Genomic DNA, 22,060 nt, shown 5'->3' with positions numbered 1-22,060 from the left:
TAGCAACGCGGAGGGCTGCATCAGCATTTCTCCCTCGGAGCCTGCTTTTTCCAGGGATTATAATGAACCCAGCATGTGGCAAAGCAAATGCCCCTGTCCTTCACTGCAGACAGTCCCTGGGGATCAATGACTTAAGGATGTTTATCTGCAGAGTATGGATGAGGAGTATTTTTCCCCCATTTTAGTCTTTTTCTGTTTGCAAACGGAAAAGAATAACTCAGAGAGCATTTTAAGTGGAGCGAGAAGATTTGTGAGTGATTTTCGAGTTTTACTGCTGCTTAGAAATCAGTCACAGGACTTTCAGGGTTTATGACGCTGACTTGGCTGTGGGTCAGACGATGCATTTGCAGCTTCAGACTGAACTGGAGAAAGGAAATAACAGCGATGAGCCTCATGCTTTATTTTCATACCTGTAGTCAACCTTCTCAATAATACCCCCATTTTGGAGATAAGGAAACCGAGGATCTGAGAGGATAAATAATTTTCCCCAAGGTCACACAGCTAATTGGCTGGAATAATCAGCCAGGTCAGTTTGACTCTGAAGCCCAAGCTTTACCCCTTGTCCCACAAGGCTCTTGTGCTTCTGAAGCACTTATCAACTTTTGGTTTGATTAATTTTCCCATGTATATTCAAAATATATCAGTGCAAGAAGAACAGGAGACAGTCTTTGTCTCTTTGCCCAGCTATATCATCAACTGAGTGCCTCCTGGTGCCAAATCCTGGAAGGGCCTTTTTCTACAAGCTCATAAATCCAGAGACAATAAGTACCTGCACCTGTGTGCCTCATCCCCTCCATCACCTGTGGCAGACAGCCACAATCGACCAAGCCATTCTTTTTCTCTGTACCCAGACACAGCCTCAGAATCCTTCTTAACACCATGCTCCAGGAAGCAACTGACAAACCAGAGTTAGTATAGGGGGTTTAACCAGATGTGCTGGAGCTGGCTCATACCCACTCATAAGAGCAAACTGTGGGTATCCCTTCCCAATTCAATAACTGGACTTCCTCCATCTGTTTACTCAGGACTCAGAAGTTTGTTTAAGGTTGGGATTTTTGCTCAGATTTTAGCAGCCACTCGTACACAATGTGACTAGTGAATATCATTTCTATATCACAACCCTTTTCTCTACAAGCACTTGTGAACACCTACTAATAAATCCAGTAATACCCATTAATGTTGAGAGTCTAGCAGATGTGGTGGGGGGAAGGGGCTGAAAATAAAGCCTAACATCAGGTAAGCAGCTACTATGTGTCACCTACTGTTCCAAGTGCATGTGTGTGTTCATGCATGCTCAGGCATGTCCTACTCTTTGCTACCCTATGAACTGCAGCCCACCAGGCTCCTCTGTCCATGGGATTCTCCAGGCAACAACACTGTTCCAAGTACTCCTACACTTATCTCATGTAATCCTCAATATCACTATAAGGGGAATAATATTGTCATCATTCCATTCTTTGGAAGAAAAACTGATGCACAGAGAAGGAAGAAAACTGCCTTAGAACAGATACCAAGGGAGAGGCAGAGGAGAATATATCTAGATACTCGGCTTTAGAGTGCATGCTCTCAACCACTAGACAGAAGAGGGGCTATCTGGGCTGGGTTTTGAGGGATGAGTAGGAGTTCATTTGATCAAGAAAGGAAACATGGAAAGCTTCTGAGCTCAGAAAAGTGCATGTCCTTTTGGGGACGCTCCTGATACTTTGAATAAAGGAGAGAAGGGAATGGATGCTGAGCATCCAGCAGACACTGCATACCATGCCACATGTACCTGGCACTGCCTACTATGCTCCTCCATCCACAGGGTTTTCGGAAAACCCCGTGGATGGAGGAGCCTGGTAGGCTGCAGTCCATGGAGTCGCTAAGAGTCGGACACGACTGAGCAACTTCACTTTCACTTTCACTTTCCTGCATTGGAGAGGGAAATGGCAAGCCACTCCAGTGTTCTTGCCTGGAGAATCCCAGGGACAGAGAAGCCTGGTGGGCTGCCATCTATGGGGTCGCACAGAGTCGGACACGACTGAAGCGACTTAGCAGCAGCAGCATGCTTGCTTACTGACCACCACCACGATGCTGGCAGGGATCTGTGCATTTCCTCACCTTACAGTCAACCAAGGACCACCAGAAATGCACCTGCAGTTAGAAGGTGGAGCTGATGGGCTCACTGCAGTGAGAGAGGGCACACACCACGGGGAAACATGAGGTACCTTGGTAAGGATTTCTTACATGATTTGGGCTCATGTTGGTTGATTTGGTGATGACTTTAAGGAAGTGGGGCTTTATTCTGGACTGGCAGTATCAGGAAGTGAAAGCAATTCTATTATAATTTTTAAAATATAAGAAGGTGGCAGAAATGAACCAAGGATTAAGCTTTTGGTCAAAAAACAGCAATCTCTCAGATCAGCCAGGATAAAGGATGGTTTGATCATTTAGGGGGTCTGGACAATGTTTGTGTTTTGTCTGTGCCTTTTCCAATGGCGCCCCACTCCAGGACTCTTGCCTGGAAACTCCCATGGACGGAGGAGCCTGGTAGGCTGCAGTCTACGGGGTCGCTAAGAGTCTGACACGACTGAGCACCTTCACTTTCACTTTTCACTTTCATGAATTGGAGAAGGAAATGGCAACCCACTCCAGTGTTCTTGCCTCGAGAATCCCAGGGACGGGGGAGCCTGGTGGGCTGCCATCTATGGGGTCGCCCAGAGTCGGACACGACTGAAGCAACTTAGCAGCAGCAGCAGCAGACATGATTCCAAAGTGTCATTTGTAATCTTATTTTTGTCTTGATCTGTTAGGGTTACCGAGGGGCCTTCTCGGGTTGGTTGGTTGGTTTGTTTGTTTTTGTAATTCACCCCCTTCTTTTATGGAGATGTAACTGACATGTAACATCGTGTGAGTTTAAGATGGACAGCAGTGCTGGTGTGATACATGTATGGGTTGCAAGATGATTGTCCCTGGAGTGTGAGCTCACCCCTCGACCAGGTTGCGTAATAATCATCTCTTCTTTGTAGTGAGAACAATTAAGATCTGGTCTCTTAGCAACTGTGCAGTTTACAGTACAGTATTGTTGGCTGTAATCCCTGGGCTGTGTGTCAGACCTCCAACCCTTATGTATCCATTAGTTGCAAGTGTGTACCCGCAGAGAGCATCTCCCCAGTTTCCTCATTCCCCAGCACTTGCTAACCACCATTCCATTGTCTTTTTCACAGGTTCAGTCCCTGGTCAGGAAACTAGGATCCCACATGCCACAGGGCAACTGGGACAACTAGGCCCAACAGGGCCATGAAAAAAAAAGTCAAAGGAGTTCTATAATATTAGGAACTCATTTCAAAATATCTTCATAATCCAAATAATTGAAAAAAATCTTATACTATTTTTCTTTTACTTTTCTCTCTGCTTCTACCTTTGCCTTCCCCAAACCAAGTCAAATCATAGTGGTTTTTTGGTAATAGTTTATTTGGACATGAGAGTTGGACCATATATAATGCTGAGGGCCAAAGAATTGATGCTTTCAAATTGTGGTGCTGGAGAAGACTCTTGAGAGTCCCCTGGACTGCAAGGAGATCAAACCAGTCAATCCCAAAGGAAATTAACCCTGAATTTTCATTGGAAGGGCTGACGCTAGAGTTGAAGCTCCAATACTTTGGCCACCTGATGCAAAGAGCTAACTCATTAGAAAAGAGTCTGATGCTGGGAAAGATTAAAGGCAAAAGGAGGAGCGACAGAGGATGAGATGATTCGATGGCATCACTGACTCAGTGGACATGAACCTGAGCAAACACCAGGAGGTAGTGAAGGACAGAGGAGCCTGGTGTGCTGTAGTCCATGGGGTTGCAAAGAGTCAGACACAACTTAAGAGACGGAACAACAACAACAGTTTTTAAGAAGGAAGCCTTGATGGCAGCCTGACATTGACAAATTGCCCTCCTGCTTTTCCAAAGATTCCCAGAGCTCGCATTTTCCACACTTACACGATTCAGTGAGGAATCCCAAAATGTGCAAATCTTGGCATTCTTACTGCTCCAACAAAGATACATTTCCTTAAATGTTGGTGCCTTGGTTTCTATTTGCTCCAGATGTGACAGCCGATCTCTTATGTTGTCAGGTCCCTCGGAGGATGACTGACCCCATCTCTCCAGGGAGGCCATTGTGTCGGGCGTGGGGGAGTCACAGGGATTCCAGGGAGAGCGCATGGAGAATCAGTGTGATTATAATTATTATGATAATAATGGCTTTCTTCGGTGTCATCCCCTAGTTTTCCTCAGCTCCCTGTCTCCCTTCCCCGATCCTGCTCAAGACTTCTGCAGCCAAATTCAGCAAAACCCCGTTTTCTTTTAACGTTGAAAAGTTTTATTATTTTTAACTTTTTATTTCATACTGGGGTATGGCTGATTTACAATGTGATAGTTTCAAGTGGACATCAAAGGGATTCAGCCGCACATATACTTGTATCCATTCTCCCCTAAGAGAGCTTCCCAGGAGGCACTAGTGGTAAAGAACCCGCCTGCCAACGCAGGAGATGTAAGAGACCCATGCGTTTGATCTCTGGGTCAGGAAGATCCCCTGGAGGAGGGCATGGCAACCCACTCCAGTATTCTTGCCTCGACAGTGCCATCTACAGAGGACCCTGGCAGGCTACAGTCCATGGGGTCACAAAGAGTCAGACACGACTAAAGCGACTTAGTAGGCACATGCATTTTCCCCAAACTCCCCTCCCATGTAGGCAGCCATATAACAGCGAGCAGTATTCCCTGTGCTTTACAGTAGGTCCTTGCTGATTATCCATTTTAAATGTAGCAGAGCGTGCATGTCATCTCGGACTCCCTAGCTATCCCTTCCCCCAAACCATAAATTCATTCTCTAAGTCTGTGAGTCCATTTCTGCAAAACCCATTTTCTTCCTGCTGCTTTCCTGCCTAGAGAGATGGATCCCCAAGGTCTGTCCCACGGTGAGAGAGACCTAAATGGCTGACAGGGAGACACAGCCACAGTAAAGCATCCAGAGAAAGAGAAGAAGGCAAGCGAAGATTCAAAATATAATAACAGAGCCCAACTCCTGCCTTCAAGGCTCTGCATCGTCCCCTCCAGGTTGTGTGACCTTGGGCAGGTCATCCAGCCTCTTGGAGCTTCAGTGTTATCACCTCTAGGAGGGAGGTGACAGCGCCTGCCTTACAACGCTTAAAGGACCCCACGTGTCATCTGGAACACGACCAGCGTTCACTCAACACCAGCTCCCTTTTTCAACTGACCACAGGCCAAAGCACAGCTCGCTCCAACCGAGAAGCAAACACAGACTGTGCAATTAATCTTCACCGCTGCATGTCGGCGGCCCACGATTCCAGTCCAGTCAACCTCCTGCCTATAAACAGGCGACTCACTCAGGGCGGACGAGCAGCTCTGGGATGCGGTAAGACAGCTTGTCTCCTACTACGACCCTCAGCAGGAAGGCCAGGTCACAACAGAGGGCCACGGATATTTGCTGCAAGATGCCCTGATCACCTGAAGAGCTCCTATGCGGGGCTCTTCCCTGGTGGTCCAGGGGTTAAGACTCCACCTTGCAATGCAGGGGACACTGGTTCAATCCCTGGTTTGGGAAGACCCCCACATGCCGTGGGACAACTGAACCCGTGCGCCACAATTGCTGTGCCCATGGGCCCAAGAGCCTCTGCTCCCCGGAACTAGAGAAAGCCCGTGCACAGCAACGAAGACCCAGCACAGCCAAAAAGAAAATAATTAAAATTAAAAAAGAGTTCCCATGCAGTACAGTATCATGGTTAGGAGTCATCTCGCCATGTTCAAATCTCCCAACCCCTCCACTTACAGCCTGTTGAACTATAGGCAAATCACACACTTTCTCTGAGCCCTCGTGGGTCAAATGCGGGTAAGAGGGTAAGTATATCATTAGAGCTGCAGTATTACAGTAGCCACCAGTCAACTCTGGGTCTTTATATTTTAACTCATTAAAATTAAAGAAAATTTTGGAAGCGGGAGAATGGAATACATGTATATGTATGGCTGGGTCGCTTTGCTGTGCACTGGAAAATATCACAGCATTGTGACTCAGCTATACTCCAATATGAAATTAAAAGTTTAAATTTTAAAAAATTAAAGAAAATTTAAAACTTTGTCTTTCTGTCGCGAGAGCCGTGTCTAAGTGCTCGATGGCTGTGTGTGGTTACTGTCTACTCTGTTGGATAGCACAGATAACAGTTAAGAAAGATAAAAATGTCTTCATCGTGGCAGGAAGTCCTGGTGGGCAGCACAGTCTTGGGTTATTGTGAGGATGAAGTGAACTGGTGAGCATATGGTGCTTAGTGCACGCCTGGCAGATAGCAAGTGCTTGATAATAACAGAGCTAGGGAGTTATTAGATCATTAAATCATCTCTAAGGGAAGTGGCATTGTTCCCACTTAGCAGATGAAAAAGCTGAGGCTCAGAGAAATGAAAATAACTTGTTCAAGTTTTTGCAGCCAGTAAGTAGTATCTGCTGCTAAGTCACTTCAGTCGTGTCCGACTCTGTGCGACCCCATAGACGGCAGCCCACCAGGCTCCCCCATCCCTGGGATTCTCCTGGCAAGAACACTGGAGTGGGTTGCCATTTCCTTCTCCAATGCATGAAAGTGAAAAATGAAAGTGAAAAGTAAAAATGAAGTCGCTCAGTCATGTCCAACTCCCAGCAACCCCATGGACTGCAGCCTTCCAGGCTCCTCCGTCCATGGGATTTTCCAGCAGGAGTACTGGAGTGGGGTGCCATTGCCGTCTCCAGTAACTAGAGTGAGGCTTAAACCCTGATGTGTGTGATTTCAAAAACAAGTGTGTTGGGACCTCCCTGGTGGTCCAGAGGCTGAGACTCTGTGATCCCAATACAGGGGGCCCCAGTCTGATCTCAGGTCAGGGAACTAGATCCTACAAGCCCCAACTAAGAGTTCACATGCCATAACTAAAGATCGCACATGCTGTGATGAAGATCTCACATGCCACAACTAAGACCCACCTAGCCAACTTAATACTAATTTTTTTTTTTAATGGAGTTCCCTAAGGAAAAACAAACAGGTTTTTCAAACCTATGGCAAGTGATTTCTGCTCAGTAGGAAGAGAGACTGAAAGAAGAGTGGCAGTAACGCAAAGTGCAACAAAAACCACAGCCAAATCCTCAGAATACAGTCCACTCGGCCTCAGGAAAGAGAAGCCCAACACCACTCCCCTCCCCAAGAGGTCCAGCTTCAGTAATAAGACCTTGTGACCCCCCATGGATTGTAGCACACCAGGCTCCTCTGTCCATGGGATTCTCCAGGCAAGAATACTTAAGTGGGTTGCCATTTCTTTCTCCAAGGGATCTTCCTGACCCAGGGATCAAACCCATGTCTCCCACATTACAGGCAGATTCGTTACCATCTGAGCCATCAGGGAAGCCCAATAAAACCTTGGGTTGGTCCCAACCCCTCTCTAGGTCTCAGTTTTTCCTTCTTTCTAGTCATAAAGAATGCTGAGCACCGAAGAACTGATGCTTTCCAATCGTGGTGCTGAAGAAGAAGACTCTTGAGAGTCCCTTGAACAGCAAGGAGATCAAACCAGTCAATACTAGACGAAATTAACCCTAAATATTCGTTAGAAGGACTGATGCTGAAGCTGAAACTCCATTCCTTGGGCCACTTAATGCAAAGAGCTGACTCATTGGAAAAGACCCTGATCCTGGGAAAGACTGAAGGCAAAAGGAGAAGAGGGCAGCAGAGGATGAGATAGTTAGAGAGCATCACTGACTTAAAGGAGATGAATTTGAGCAAACTCCAGGAGACAGTGAAGGGCAGGGAAGCCTGGCGTGCTGCAGTCCATGGGGTCGCAAAGAGTCAGACATGACTTAGTGACTGAAGAACAAGTTGCTTAGACGATAAGGTGGGGAAACCCATTTCCAACCAGAGTAGGTGTTCAAGAAAGGGTCTATTTAATCTGTAGAATGTTAAAGACCATCTTGGTCCTGGTCCTACTGGAATGAGCCTCCTTGCCTTTTTGACTGTCTGTAAGAATCAAAACATAGTCAGGTCTGCATTCTCCAAGGAACAAAACAGCTCACTTCCTCTCAGAGCATGGCCCTTTAATTTGTTAATCTTTGTAAATCACGGTTTCCAAGCTTTGCAAAGATGTGGGACCATCTGAGCACTCTACAGAAACAATCAATTCCTTGATTAAAATCTGACAGCTTAATTAATTAGTGCTTAATAGCTCAACCTTAATTATACTCGATACCATTATTTGATAATATTCATAGATTTCCTGCGTGGCTGTGAACACATGCCTTTTACCAACTGATTACAAACGCCTGAAATTGACCTCCATCCTCTGGAAAGCGACTGAACTTTGGTAACACCAATGCTGACTTCCCCAAGGCCAGCTCCCTGACCAGAATTCTCTGATAAGAAAATTCTTGGAGAATCCTATGCTGGGAAAGATTGAGGGCAGGAGAAGAAGGGAGAAACAGAGGATAAGGTGGATGGACGGCATCACTGATTCAATGGACATGAATTTAAGCAAACTCCAGGAGATGGTGAAGGACAGGGAAGCCTAGTGTGCTGCAGTCCATGGGGTCACAAAGAGCCAGACACAACTTAGCAACTGAACAACAAAAACTTATTTTTAATCAAGAGAATGGGTTAGTTTCTAAATGAGCTGAGTGAGAGTTGCTGAAATTCTTCAGACATGATGGGAGAGTTGTGAGTGATGCCGTAGAAGCAAAGGAAAAAATATAAGCCTCGAAGATGTAATGACCTGGACTTGAACCTTAGGGGTTTTCTGTTTTTCCTTGTTTCTCTTCCTGTTTTGGATGCACCATACACCTTGTAGGATCTCAGTTTTTAGACCAGGGATTGAATCCTGGCCACAGCAATGAAAGCCCAGAATCCTAACCACTAGGCCACCAGGGAACTGCCTAAATCTTTGGTGCTTTTGAGCTGTATGATCTTGGTTGAGTTTCTTCACCTCCTTGAGCCTCCACTTTGTAAAACTTTTATGAAATGAGCCTCTTCGTTTATCAAATGGGAATACCACCGCCTATTCCTCAGGATGTTGATATGAAGTTTAAGGGGCTGGGAAAGTGCCTGCCACATAGTAGGTGCTCAACAAAAGGCACACAGGAAGTTAGCAGCTGCTACAGAGCTCTGTTTGTCCAGTTGCCCATGGAGGCCACTCACTGGGAAGAGGGGGTCGTTATTTCTGTATTGGGAGGCTTCTGAGAAGTGAGCAAACAGAAGGGCTTGTCAGAGTTGATAACACCACGAGATTCTGCCAAATAAGCCAGCCCTTCTGTGAACATGTCTTTGTGAGGGGTGACACAAAACCTTCCCAGAAGTTTCCAGAACTACTGCAAGAGCTGTGGCCTGGCCCAGAAGGGAGGGCCTACCCCTTGTGTTAAGAGGCTAAGCCTCCAGGCATGGATTTGTGTCCAATGGCATTAAGCAAGTCCCTCATCACCCAATGACTCAGTTTTCTTATTTGTGAAAGACACCAGCACCATTTTTCCAAACATCTGCTCCTACTATAGAACCACTTGGAATGCATATCTAAAGTGAAATATAACATACAGTATATATGATAAATACACATATATATACACACACCAGGTAGCGACTATTTTGACACAGAAACTTTTTATACACAGTAAGTTCTCTACTGCATATAAAAAAATGTATATATTCCAATACCAAAGAATGTTCAAACAATGTACCACACAATTGCACTCATCTCACATGCTAGCAAAGTAATGCTCAAAATTCTCCAAGCCAGGCTTCAACAGTATGTGAACCATGAACTTCCAGATGTTCAAGCTGGATTTAGAAAAGGCAGAGGAATCAGAGATCAAATTGCCAACATCTTTGGATCATAGAAAAAGCAAGAGAATTCCAGAAAAACATCTACTTCTGCTTTATTGGCTATGCAAGAGCCTTTGACTGTGTGGATCACAACAAACTGTGGGAAATTCTTAAAAGAGATGGGAATACCAGACCACCTGACCTGCCTCCTGAGAAATCTATATCCAGGACAAGAAGCAACAGTTAAAACCAGACATGGAACAACAGGCTGGTTCCAAATTGGGAAAGGAGTACGTCAAGGCTGTATATTGTCACCCTGCTTATTTAACTTATATACAGAGTACATCATGAGAAATGCTGGGCTGGAGGAAGCATAAGCCAGAATCAAGATTGCCAGGAGAAATATCAATAACCTCAGATACGCAGATGATTCCACACTTATGGCAGAAAGCAAAGAGGAACTAAAGAGCCTCAATGAAAGTGAAAGAGGAGAGTGAAAAAGTTGGCTTAAAACTCAACATTCAGAAAACCAAGATCATGGCATCTGGTCCCATCACTTCATGGGAAACAGATGGAGAAACAATAGAAACAGTGAGAGACTTAATTTGGGGGGCAGGGCTCCAAAATCACTGCAGATGGTGACTGCAGCCATGAAATTAAGACTCTTGCTCTTTGGAAGAAAATCGATGACCAACCTAGACAGCATATTAAAAAGCAGAGACATTACCTTGCCAAAAAAGGTCCATCTAGTCAAAACTATGGTTTTTCCGGTAATCATGTATAGATGCGAGAGTTGAATCATAAAAAAAGCTGAGTGCCTAGTATACTGTATTGGTGTTTTTCTTTCTGGCTTACTTCACTCTGTATAATGGCTCCGGTTTCATCCACTTCATTAGAACTGACTCAAATGGCTGAGTAATACTCCATTGTGGTTCGACGCAGAATACAGGATGCTTGGGGCTGGGATGACCCAGAGGGATGGTACAGGGAGGGAGGTGGGAGAGGGGTTCAGAATTAGGAACACGTGGATACCCGTGGCGGACTCATGTTGATGTATGGCAAAACCAATACAATATTGTAAAGTAAAAAATAACATAAAAAATTTTTTAAAAAGCTAAGTACCGAAGAATTGATGCTTTTGAACTGTGGTGTTGGAGAAGACTCTTGAGAGTCCCTTGAACTGCATGTAGATCCAACCAATCAATCCTCAAGGAAGTCAGGCCTGAATATTCATTGGAAGGACTGATGCTGAAGCTGATGCTCCAATCCTTTGGCCACCTGATGTGAAGAGCTGACTCATTTGAAAAGACCCTGATGCTGGGAAAGATTGAGGGCAGGAGGAGAAGGGGACGACAGAGGATAAGATGGTTGGATGGCATCACCAGCTCTGTGGACATGAATTGAGAAAACTCCAGGAGTTGGTGATGGACAAGGAAGACTGGTGTGCTGCAGTCCATGGGGTTGTAAAGGGTCAGACACAACTGAGCGATTGAACTGAACTGAAGTTCTCTACATATGAATGAGTTCCATTCCCAGAGTGTGTTAGTAAGTCCAATTTGTTCGTAAGCCAACAAAGTTAGCCTAAGCCCCCAGCTAACACAATCATCTATATAATACTGTACTGTAATAGGTTTCTAATACTTTTCACACATATAATAAATGAAAAAGCAAAAAAAAATTTTAATTTTAATCTTACAGTGCAGTACTTTGAGAAGTACAATGGTAAAGTACAACAGCTGGCATACAGGGGCTGGCATCCAGTGAACAGATAAAAAGAATTACTGACTGGAGGAGGGAGAAGAGTTGGGAGATGGTAGAGCTGAAGGGTGGTCAGCAATAGGAGACAGGGGGCAAGCTGCAATTTCATTCACACCTGACGTTGATGGAATGCATGTTCTCATCTTTGAGAGTTCACAACTTGAAGGTTCATGTGTAGGGGAATTACTGTACTGATTTCTGGACCTCAGCCCCAAAGACATCAATTCCATGTGTCTGAAGGGATTTCCAATAGTCCATTCTTTTAATTTTCCAAGGAATTCTGATGGACAGCCAGATTGGGGAGCAAACAGGGTTGCCAACCTCCAGTTTCCCATCCAGATGGAAATCATGGCTGATTCTTTGCCTGAATCAGGAGACCTGTAATAATCCTCATCTTTCCTTCAACTCACAGAATCTGCAAAGTGAATGAGATATGGAGATAAGCTAAGATGCTGAAAAAGACAGGAAAAAATTTACCCACAATCCCTCACTCTCTGGGCTCTGTGATGGCAACTCTTTAGATTTCTGTTGCTGTTTCTAATTACCCTCAATATTAACCATACTAATCACTGACATGATGGGAAGTCTACCCCCACACACTGGCCATTTGCAGCCATTCAGCTGCCCTCATCAGTAGGGGATTTTTGTTTCTCCCCAATATTATTTCCCATTAATCTTGAAAAGCATTTTTGCTAGATTTTTTTTCCCCATTATTTTCCCAGCATGGACCTAATAGCGACCAAGAAGCACTTTCAAAATCCCATTAACTTTATCTACTGTAAATTCTCACAACATCACAATTGCCCAAGGTCTCTTTTCTTCTGGAGTTAACCTTGGGGAGCTTTCAGATGTTCTTTGGGGCATGCACAGAGGGCCAGGGAAATCTTTCATTTCTACATCCTTGGAGAGCTGGGCACGCTTGGCTAAGTATGGGGCTGCTTGTTCCTAATTTGTTTCTCTGGGTACATACTGATTTGACTGTTGTATCTCACAAGTGCACACCAACCTCCAGCAACACGGGGTGCTGAGGGTTTTTGTTTAAGATTCAACTGTGAGCAACTCTAGTGCTTACACATTTTTTTTTTTTGATCGCTTACGTGTGGCTCCTCCAGACATCTGAGTTAAATTCACAGTATACGGAACAGTCATTGCCTTGGCTGTTAAACAACATGGACTGGGGACTCCCTTAGCAGTCCAGTGGCTGGGACTCCATGCTCCCAATGCAGGGGGCGGGCAAGGCAACCCCTGGTCGGAAAACTAAGATCCCACATGCTCTGCAGTGCAGCCAAAGCCAAAAATAAAATTGAATTAAATTAAAGAAAACTACAGGATCAATTTTTCTTGCCCTGCTGGGTGTCTTCAAGATTCCCAAGAGGTCAAGCTTGGAGAAGCTTCCAAGGCAAGATGCTCATTTTAAATTGGGCTGATTCAGTGGCCACTCTGGTTATGTATTAATAGCAAACCCGTCCAAGTCTGCATTTCCAGTATATTTTTGTGCTGGTTAAATCGGCACTCAAGGGCATCTAATATTGCTTGCCCTCCCTCCTTTCAGCACTCTCTGTATTTATGGAGACGTCTTCTATGCTGCCTGTTGGAGAATGCCATCGTTCAGAGCACCATCTCTAATGCCTAGGTGTTTGTGTGCGTGCTTAGTCGCTCAGTCGTGTCCAACCCTTTGAGACCCCATGGACTGCAGCCTGCCAGGCTCCTCTGTCCATGGGGATTCTCCAGGCAAGAATACTGGAGGGTTGCCACACCCTCCTCCAGGGGATCTTCCCAACCCAGGGATCGAACCCAAGTCTCCCACATTGCAGGCAGATTCTTTACCATCTGAGCCACCAGGGAAGCCCCTAGATGTTTGTAGTTCTTTGATTTGAATGAAGGTTTTTAAGTGATAATTAAAAGAGCAATTAAATAGAGCAATGTTCTATTTTAAGAACATAAAACGAGCATAAAGATTCTTAGGGCACTAGAGGGAAACTGCTGTATAACATAGGGAGCTCAGTTTGGCACTCTGTGATGACCCAGAGAGGTGGGGTGGGCTTCCCAGGCGGCGCAGTGGCAAAGAATCTGCCTGCCAATGCAGGAGACCCAAGATATGTGGGTTTGTTCCCTGGGTCAGGAAGATCCCCTGCAGGAGGAAATGGCAACCTGCTCCCGTTACTCTTGCCTGGAAAATTCCATTGACAGAGGAGCCTGGCAGGCTAGAGTCCATGAGGTCCCAAAGAGTCTGAAGCCACTGAGCACACAGAGAGGAGGGAAGTCTCAAGAGGAAGGGGATATACATATATTCATAGCTGATTCATGCTGTTGTACAGCAGGAACTAACACAATACTGTAAAGCAATTATCCTCCAATTTTTGAAAAAAATGGTTAAGATGGTAACATATTACGCAGATTTTCCCACAATAAAAAATGCTTTAAAAATAAAAATAAAGAAGCTGCTCAGAAGAAAAAAAAAATGATTCCAAGGGCAAGCATATTTGATTGGGGAGGAATCCCTTGGATGCTATTAATAGTTTCTCCCTTTTTCCTATGAATACCCCATGGCTAACTGTGATGGCTGAGTTGTCAAGGTGATGAGAGGAATTTAGCAAAGATGTCACAGTGAGAAGGCATTGCCTATCCCCCTGGGGCAACCGGGAGGCATTAAGAGGACAGTCAGTAAGTTTCCTAAGATTTTGCCAAACAGATGGGATTGCTATTTTGTTTCATCACCTAGGGACTCCAGGGAGGCCTCGGCTACGGGTACAAGGGCAGGAATCAGGGCCATGAGCAGCCTGCAGTGATGTGTGCACTTTCAAAGCGGAACAAAGCCGATGTTGATGGCACACCAGGCCGCACCAGCAGGAAACGAGCAATGGGACAGGTGTCAGGAATCAGAGAGGACACAAGAGATGCTACGGGGCCTGGGAATCCTCCTTTTCCAATCAGGACTGGGGAAGCCAGAGGACGCTTGGATCCTGAGCCAGGCCTGCCTCGTGCAAGATGGCTCAGGTCAGGGCAAAATGACAAACCACCCCACTTTGCCAGGACAGAGTGATTTCCAAGGACAAAGGGTTTCCATTTTACCTTTTAATTAATTTACGTATTTTAATTGGAAGATAATTACTTTTCAATATTGTGATGGTTTTTGCCATATATCAACGTGAATCGGTCACAGGTATACATGTGTCCCCGGCCATTCTAAACCCCTCTACAGGGGTTTCCATTTTAAAACCAGAAAACCAAGACGAGTGCGTCATCCTAGGTGTACCTACGAGACAGTCTGATGTTATTTATACAGCCTTGACTTTATTTTTTAATTTCTAAAATGTTATTATTTTTGGCTGCACTGGATCTTTGTGGCTGTGCCTGGGCTTTCTCTGGTTGCAGCGACTGGGGGTTGTGGTGTGCAGGCTTCTCACTAAGGGGGCTTCTCTTGTTGCAGAGGAGGAGTTCCAGGGCACAGGGCTCAGTAGTTGCAGCTCCAGGCTCAACAGTTGTAGCGCACACGCTCAGTCATCTCACAGCATGTGGGGGTCTTAGTTCTCAGACCAAGGATCAAACCCATGTCCTCCGCACTGGCCGGCACATTCTTAAGCACCAGACATCAGGGACAATCCCAAGCACTGACTTTAAAATCAGACAGACCTGGGTTTGAACCCCACCTGTGCTAGCTCAGTGACCTTGGGTAGGCTACTCCGCTCCACTTGTCTGTAACGCGGGGATAATCGAGGTACTCCCATCACAGGAAAGTAGTAAGATAAATCAGTATCAGTTCAGTTGCTCAGTTGTGTCCGACTCTTTGTGACCCCGTGGACTGCAGTACACCAGGCTTCCCTGTCCATCACCAACTCCTGAAGCCTGCTCAAACTCTGTCCATCGACTTAGTCATGCCATCAAACCATCTCATCTTCTGTTGTCCCTTCTCCTCCCACCTTCAATCTTTCCCCGCATCAGGGTCTTTTCCAAGGAGTCAGTTCTTTGCATGAGGTGGCCAAAGTATTGGAGTTTCAGCTTCAGCATCAGTCCTTCCAATGAATATTCAGGACTGATCTCCTTTAGGATGGACTGGTTGGATGTCCTTCCAGTCCCAGGGACTCTCAAGAGCCTTCTCCAACACCACAGTTCAAAAGCATCAGTTCTTCAGTGCTCAAAAAAAGATTAAAAATGAATGTAAATAGAATGCACAGATTCAGGTACAAAGAAAGTTTTCTCTACTCTCCTAGATTCTTCTGGCTGATTCTGAATTAATTCTTAGGAATTAAATTGACACAGAATATGAAACAAAAGTTTAATAACGTGTATTGACTATGCCAAAGCCTTTGACTGTATGGATCACAATAAACTGTGGAAAATTCTGAAAGAGATGGGAATACAAGACCACCTGACCTGCCTCTTGAGAAATCTGTATGCAGGTCAGGAAGCAACAGTTAGAACTGGACATGGAACAACAGATTGGTTCCAAATAGGAAAAGGAGTACGTCAAGGCTGTATATTGTCACCCTGCTTATTTAACTTTTATGCAGAGTGCATAATGAGAAATGCTGGGCTCGAGGAAGTACAACCTGGATTCAAGATTGCCGGGAGAAATATCAGTAACCTCAGATATGCAGATGACGCCACCCTTATGGCAGACAGTGAAGAGGAACTAAAAAGCCTCTTGATGAAAGTGAAAGAGGAGAGTGAAAAAGTTGGCTTAAAGCTCAACATTCAGAAAACGAAGATCATGGCATCTGGTCCCATCACTTTATGGGAAATAGATGGGAAACAGTGGAAACAGTGTCAGACTTTATTTGGGGGGGGGCTCCAAAATCACTGCAGATGTTGATTGCAGCCATGAAATTCAAAGACGCTTACTCCTTGGAAGGAAAGTTATGACCAACCTAGATAGCATATTCAAAAGCAGAGACATTACTTTGCCGACTAAGGTCCGTCTAGTTAAGGCTATGGTTTTTCCTGTGGTCATGTATGGATGTGAGAGTTGGACTGTGAAGAAAGCTGAGCACCGAAGAATTGATGCTTTTGAACTGTGGTGTTGGAGAAGATTCTCGAGAGTCCCTTGGACTGCAAGGAGATCCAACCAGTCCATTCTAAAGGAGATCAGTCCTGGGTGCTCTTTAGAAGGAATGATGCTACAGCTGAAACTCAAGTACTTTGGCCACCTCATGCGAAGAGTTTAATCATTGGAAAAGACTCTGATGCTGGGAGGGATTGGGGGCAGGAAGAGAAGGGGACAACAGAGGATGAGATGGCTGGATGGCATCACTGACTCGATGGACGTGAGTCTGAGTGAACTCCGGGAGTTGGTGATGGACAGGGAGGCCTGGTGTGCTGCAATTCATGGGGTCGCAAAGAGTTGAACATGACTGAGCAACTGAACTGAACTGAATACATAGGAGAGACTCAGAGAACTGAGTAACTCGTAATCTCCAACTAAAGACAAAACAGGATGTTGAGGGAATTCCCTGGCAGTCTAGTGGTTAAGACTCGATGCTTCCATGCTTTCACTGCCAAAAGCCTGAGTTCAATTCCTAGTCAGGGAACTAAGATCCCGCAAACCACACAGTATGACCAAAAATAATTTTTTTTTTAAAGAAGATGTTGGGGGGAGGGGTGGTTTAGGATTTCAAAACAGAGGAAGGCAATCAACAAGGAGCTGGAAAAGCAAATGGAGCAAATGCTTGGCAAACAAAGGGGGCACAGAGAAGTTTTTTTTGTTTTGTTTTGTTTTTGGCTGAACTAGGTGTTCTTCCTGCTCAGGCTTTTCTCTAGTTGCAGTGAGCGGAAGCTACTCTCTAATTGCAGTGCGGGGACTTATTGTGGCGGCTTCTCATCATGGAGCACAGTCTCTAGGGCACACAGACTTCAGCAGCTGCATCACATGGGCCCAGCTGTTGCGGCTCCCAGGCTCTAGAGCACAAGCTCCGTAACTGATGCTTAGCTGCTCTGCAGCATGTGGGATCTTCCTGGATCAGGGATCGAACTTACGTCTCTTGCATTGGCAGGTGGATTCTTTACCACTGAGCCACCAGGGAAGCCCACACAGAGAGAAGTTTTAACAGACTTTGCTCGTTTCCTCCCTGTCCACACAGCTAGTTCACACCCTGGTGATCTCCCATGATGCTCCCTTCCTGGAACAGATCCTCTGTCTACATTCTTTTAAGCAGTTAGAGGAAGGTCAAAGATTCTTCCTGAGTCCTTTGGAACACTGATTGTTTTCAGCACAAAATAATACTTCAAAGAGACATTTGGGGAAGGCAAATTGTACTCCCTTATATTATTAATAGCATAAGACCTAGACAGATTTTATTTTCTCAGGCTCCAAAATCACTGCGAATAGTAACTGCAGCCATGAAATTAAAGGACGTTTGCTCCCTGGAAGGTAAGCCATGACAAACCTAGACAGCATATCAAAAAGCAGAGACATCCCTTTGCTGACAAAGGTCTGCATAGTCAAAGCTATGGTTTTTCCAGTAGTTATGTACAGATGTAAGAGTTGGACCATAAAAATGGCTGAGCACCAAAGAATTAATGCTTTCAAATTGCGGTGCTGGAAAAGACTCTTGAGAGTCCCCTGGACAGCAAGGAGATCAAACCAGTCAATCCTAAAGAGAATCAACCCTGAATATTCACTGGAAAGACTGACGCTGAAGGTGAAGCTCCAATCCTTTGGCCACCTGATATGAAGAACTGACTCACTGGAAAAGACCCTGATGTTGGGAAACATTGAGGGCAGGAGGAGAAGGAAACAACAGAAGATGGTTGGATGGCATCACCGACTCAATAGACGTGACTTTGAGCCAACTCTGGGAGACAGTGCAGAACAGAGGAGCCTGGTGTGCCACAGTTCATGGGTCTCCAAGAGTTGGACACGACTTAGCTGCTGAGCAACAAAAACAAAGCCTAGAGCTGAGTAAGCATCCAGTACGTGTTTATTCTCATCATTTGAAGGAATGAGCTACAAGTGTGCATTCTGAATGCCTACCAAGCTGGAAGGGAGGAATCAGGCCCAGATGAGGTACGCAGCCAGAGAGAGATGAGGACGTCAAAGAGCCCTGAATGAACGCAAAGCTGTGCTGAGAATGGTCCGCCTGGAGATCCAAGTTTATACAGGGAAGGGGAGAAGAATTTGTCAGCCTAAAATATGCCTCTCCAGCATCAGGATAACTTTAGGTTAATTATTTTTGAACAGCAACGACCAGAGGAGCTCTCAGAACCCCAGCAGTAGAAGTGACCTTTTGTAACTGAAATCTACATTGATAAGGGAACTCTCCATTTGGAAGGGTGTCTCCCTGTCTGGACCACAGGAAGCATGACTAAATCTCCGGAAAATCTTATCAGTGGAGAAACCAACTGACTTAAATCTGCATTGCGTCTGTACCCTTATTTACTGTGCTTTTCCTGGTCACCTCCCAGACCTGGTTCGCTCAACATATTCTTTTTACTTTAGCTGGAGACGGTATTTAAGATGATGACTTGGACCATTTCCAGGAGTCACTCAGTTCTCCTGGGTCTCTCTCATGTGTCTGTGCTGTGCTGTGCTTAGTCACTTCAGTGGAGTCCAGCTCTTTGCAACGCCATGGTCCACAGCCCACCAGGCTCCTCTGTCCATGGGATTTTTCAGGCAAGAATACTGGAGTGGGTTGCCATGCTCTCTCGTGTATACGTGTTATTAAACTTTTGTTTCTTTCTCTCCTGTTAATATCTGTTATTACAGGGGGAGTCTCAGGGCTTCCCAGGTGATACAGCGGTAACGAATGTGCCTGGCAAGGCAGAAGCTGAAGGAGACGCGGATTTGATCCCTGGGTTGGGAAGATCCCTTGGAGAAGGAAATGGTTACCCACTCCAGTTTTCTTGCCTCGAGAATCCTATAGACAGAAGAGCCTGCTGGGCTACAGTTCACGAGGTCACGGAGAATCAGATACGACTGAGCAATTGACATTGCACTCACAATAGAATCTCAGCCAAGAATTTAGAAGAGTGGGGGGAACCTGTTTTTTCTTTCCCTCAAAACAGGTTACACTAAGTGCCGTTAATTAATGTTCACGAAATTCCTCCTAAGTTCCAGGATTAAGTGCCTATTGCAACAGGCTGATTGCATTGATTGCCCCAGTTAATGGTCTCCCTGTTTGTACATCTTTCCAATGTGACTTCGCAGCTTCTCCTAACAAGAGGTAGAGAGTCTTTTCCCTGGTGGTCCTGTGGTTGAGAATTTGCCTGCCAGTGCAGAACACAAGGTTTGATGTCTGGTTCGGGAAGATTCCACAAGCCTCAGAGCAACTAAATCCATAGGCCACAACTACTGAAACTGTGCCCTAGAGTCCAGGAGCCTCAACCTCTGAGTTTATGCTCTGCAACAAGAGAGACCACCACTGAGAAGCCTGTGCACAGCACCTAGAGAGTAGCCCCAACTCGTTGCAACTAGAGAAAGTCTGTGCACAGCAGCAAGGACCCAGCGCAACCAAAAATAAAAGAGAGAGAGGTAGAGTCTTATTTCCCCCCCAGTTTATCCAAGCTGGCCCTATCACCTGATCTGGCCAATAGAATGCAGTGGACCAGAATTCTAGTTCCAAGTGGAAGCATTAGGAAACTTTAGTGTCAAATGTCTTGCTTCCACTGTGAGAACAAGCCCAGGCTAGTCTTCTGGAGGCTGGGAAATCTCATAACAAGAACCAAGAGGCATCAGCCAATAGTCAGGCAACCTCCAGTAAAAGCCACCAAGATGACCCTCAGCTGACCACAGACACAGAACAGAGCCCCATTGGGAGCCAAAGAACATCCCCCTGCAAGTAGCCAACACGCAGGCTCATGAGCAAACACAAATGTTTATAGATTTTAAGCCATTTAGTTTTGAGACGGTTTGTTACACAGCAATATCTATCTGATACTCTTACCAAGTAAACGATGTTTTGGATAGATTATTTTTATCCGTGCAACTAAGAATTTCTCATTCTCTTTGTCCTAAAAGGTTTCGTGGCAGGAAGGAAACAAGAAGGACTTGCCCGAGGTCACTCATCTGGTTAGTTCCAGAGCCAGAATGGAAATGAGTTCCATTTAATTCAAAATCCATCTCTTTATGCCCCTCACGCCATGCTGCCTAAGATGATGCCAAATCTGCCAACACCCAAGATTGTTTCTATATTTCAGGAGAGCTAACAGGACGGATCTGGCCATCAGCTACCAAGGCCAGACTCCCCAAAGTCCAGGGCAACACAATAGGATCATAGCCCAATAAAAAATTAGCATCCCACAAAGGCTGGGCAGAATATTAAACCTATAAAAGACACTACAGTGTTGAGAACAATGAGAGATGTGGGAGTCAGCAGCGCTGGAATTGCCAGCACAAGATTTATGGAAGATAAACAAAATCCATTTGATCAAATGGGAGATGAAATTGCAGAGCGCAGCAGAGCAGTTACAATACGGGGTAAATTGACACTCTAAAATCTGTTAAATAGGATGGCAGGAAGTCAGGGATCTCTGAATACACATTTCCTTGTTGTAAGTCATTATATATACATACACAGATAGACGCACATACAGAGGCAGAAATAATTGTGAAATGTATAACAAAAACACACATGCAAAGGCATGAATACTCAGAGACATGCACACCCCCTCACGCACGAGTGCCTGGGTTTATACACAGGCAAAGGCATTCACCTGTGTGCACCCACTCACCTTCACCCTCACCACCCCAGGCAGGCAGAGGGGAATGCCTGTCTGCTGGGAGAAGGTCTGTCCCCACAGGATTTGTCCTCAGAGTAGGAGCATTTCACCTGCAAATCCTGCCAAGGAAGAACCTTCCAGCTGATCCTTAGAGTCCCTTCCCAGCAAGAAAGCTCAGCCCTCCCTGGCCCCGGGGCCAGTCCTGACCTTGGCTAGAAAGGATTTAAAGAATGCTGGGCAAGGACTTCCCTGGTGGTCCAGTGGTTAAGAATCCTCCTGCTAATGCAGGGGACACGGGTTCAATCCCAGGCCAGGGAAGACTCCGTATGCCATGGAGCAACAAAGAGCCTGTGCTAGAACACTCGAGTCTGCGCTCTAGAGCCCGGGAGCTGCAAACACTGAGCCCACGTGCAGCAACAACTGAAGCCTTGTCCACAAGAGAAGCCACTGCAGTGATGAGCCTGCACACCGCAACTAGACAGGAGCCTCTACTCGCTGCAGCTAGAGAAAGCCCGCTTGCCGCAATGAAGACCCAGTGCACCCAAAAATAAATAAATACTTTCAAAAATAAAGAGCCCTGGGCTGAACTATATTCAATATTCTGTGATAAACTATAAGGGAAAGAATATGAAAAAGAACGTATGTAAACGAGTAACTGAATCTCATTGCTCTACTGCAGAATCTAACACAACATTGTAAATCAACTATACTTCAATAAAATAATTTTTTAAAAAAACATCCAGAGCCAAAGGCAGGGACTAAATGTGAAGTCAGCGCTTTGGGTTCCCTTTTGGAAAATTGTGCCTGTGCCCCATCCTTGGGTTGAAATGGGTGTGAAAACATCAGCTT

This window comes from Ovis aries, chromosome 24 (genome assembly GCF_016772045.2).
Source record: "Ovis aries strain OAR_USU_Benz2616 breed Rambouillet chromosome 24, ARS-UI_Ramb_v3.0, whole genome shotgun sequence".
Taxonomy (NCBI): domain Eukaryota; kingdom Metazoa; phylum Chordata; class Mammalia; order Artiodactyla; family Bovidae; genus Ovis; species Ovis aries.
This window is presented reverse-complemented; position numbering follows the sequence as displayed.